This window comes from Fragaria vesca, linkage group LG4 (assembly GCF_000184155.1).
Source record: "Fragaria vesca subsp. vesca linkage group LG4, FraVesHawaii_1.0, whole genome shotgun sequence".
In the NCBI taxonomy this organism is placed as follows: domain Eukaryota; kingdom Viridiplantae; phylum Streptophyta; class Magnoliopsida; order Rosales; family Rosaceae; genus Fragaria; species Fragaria vesca.
This window is the reverse complement of record NC_020494.1, coordinates 5,406,953-5,409,777: the sequence shown is the minus strand read 5'-3', so window position 1 is coordinate 5,409,777 and position 2,825 is coordinate 5,406,953.

Genomic DNA, 2,825 nt, shown 5'->3' with positions numbered 1-2,825 from the left:
TGAATTATCATAATCCTTCACATGTATATGTACGTACGCTTACACATCATAAGCAAAACACAAACATATATATCAAACCTACAACCTACATAAATATGTGCAAGAAGTGATGTAGATCTGATTCACAATTCATATAAATGCATGTATGAAGATGGAGGAAAAAATTGACTAAAATCTTTAGCTTATTCAGAAAAAAGGGAGCAAACTCATCAAAATAACCAAACAGTCTTCACTATCATACAACTGATGATGATGAATCTCTATGATATATAGTTAGTTCCATATTCCTTAATATTGTCACTCATCTTAATTATTTCTACATGATCCATCGATGCAAGTCATGTAGCTAGGTCCCCGAAACAATCCCATATAGATGATCTTGCCACATAGGACCAGAAAATTCCACTTTTCTCAGTTCTTGGCTCAGACTTATGGAGACAAAACATGTAACAGAAACCAGCCCCTGACATGTCAATGGAACTGCATGCAGTGATTCCGGTAATACTATTCTGTCATCTCTGCGGATTTTGTTTCGGGGTCCCGGCCTTCCTATTCCTTCCTCGCTCGATCTCCTATGCCCAAAACGGTGCGTGGTGGCGTGCCTTTGCATTGCGTCATCATCTTCTTCCTTTAGCCCTTCCGATCTCGCAGAGATCATCAAATCATCAAAAGCTTTAGAAAATGAAAATAAAAGAGAAACAGCGTCGCAGGCTTTTCCCTTTTTCTCTTTTACACTTTTGTTTCTTCTTCGCTAGAATGAACCAAAGACAACACTGTGCAGAGAGACGCGAGCGCACAGGAGTCACAACAACCCTCTGATATTATAAACGCTCGATCGATCCCCCTGAGTGTTGCCCTTTTGTTTTTCCGATACTGCCCTTGTGGTGATCGATCTTGCATGAACTTTTAGTGGAAATATATTTGAGGTGGTCAAATATATTGGCTGTGGAAGTGTGTCAATGGTGGTGGGAGTGTTTGAATTTGGGTGCAGAATGTTCCCCCGCTTTTGTTTATTGGGAAAGCCGATACGTAACACTTTGAACTTAAAGACCTAATGAGAAAGACAATATAGATGTTAAATGTGTTTGATATGGAAGTTTGTGTTAATTAATTATTTAATAAAGTAGTCTGAGATTTATATCTAAAATTAATTGACAATAGATAGAAAGACCCAAACTCTTATAAACTCATGTACATACAATGTTACATATTCCTGATGTGGGATTGATATCTCAACATTCTCTAAAATGTAGTTAGAACTTTTTCTTAAAACATTGTTAGACTATACTAGTGTAAAAATTCGTTTCACTTCCTATATAACTTCATGACTATATTGTAACAAACATTGCATGCATGTTGCTAATTGTTAGATAAAATTGGCATCATTCACAGTCACATTCACAATCAAAGAGAGTTTGAGTTTTTTCACTCTATGAATAAATTAATATCTGCATTCTGCAGTACTGTCTCTATCGGATGAAGTTGTACACTTGTTTTCTCTCTCTCTCTCTCTCCGTTTTTTTTTCTTGTCTCAGTGAAGATTGAAGAGGTATGTATACATGTATATATATACGTATAGTGATAGCTAGGCTGGCTGGTTGGCTGGTTGCTATCAATATATACAATGCAAGTAGCAGATCGATGACTAGGGCATGACAATGAGAAGAGAGAACAGAACACCATCACCATGCCATGCTTCTGATCGAGTTCTGGCACTCTGTGGGTGCTGCTGCCGGCATGGCATAGGTAATTGTAACAGAAGTGGTGATCGACTGGTGATGTATAGAGGGTGCAATTATTAGCTCATACCAAATTTGATGCTCTTGGTAATCATAACTTCATGAAACATGGTAGAGCAACCTATTATTTTAATGTCTTCGATAACCAGCAGTGCAGAAACATGGGAACTCATTGTTCTTATTTCGAGACTGCGTGTCAAGTGTGTCTGTCTGTGTGTGCACGTATATTGATCGAAGTGAACAACATTTGTCTAAATACTCCTAGCTAGGTTACAACTTACAAGATAAGAGAAAATCATCACTGGAGTTTTACTTGAACTCCCAAGTCCTAATTAAGGATCCTAAAAGTAACCTGTAAATTAGCAATGCGAGGGATTCTGGTAATGTTGTAATAATAACTACGTAGCATTTTGATCAAATGAAAATGCTTTTGGTTAATTGTCATGACTCCATGAGAGTGATTTAAGTAGCTTAGAGAAGATCAGAAGAAGACATCTTCAATCTTGTACTTGAGATTCAAAACAATGACACTTGAAAGAGTCGGGCAAGCTTGCCTCAACCAAACACTTAGTTATAGACTACTTATAGCTAGGTCTGAATCTTATTTAAATCCTTTCTAAATCAGCCCCTAAATTTTATGGTTTCCATGGCGTTGGGTTTTTGACATTTTGCAGCCATGGTTTTGTTGACATCAATTGGCCACAAATATAGCTTGGTGCAGATTCTTTATAAATAATAAAATATCAAAAGCTTTGAGGTACATTGTTATAGCAACACAATTATCTCATCTTCATCGTCAGGGACGGATGATAGTGGAAAGGTATCTGGGTTGTAGCCCATAGGAATTTCAGTTGCTCTTCATTTGTAAGCTAAATTAGGTTGAAATAAACTATACTTTATGAATCATAGCCCACCCATTTTGAAATGAACGTAAGTGCAAGTCTATGCATGAATTAGCCAAATCATCAACAAGCCGTTTTCCTATCAACATTCCTCAAAAATGTCTCTTCTGCAAGGAGATCTATCAATATCCTTCTTTAATTCTTACCTTCTAAATCTTAAATTATAGGTGTAGAAATTTAAATG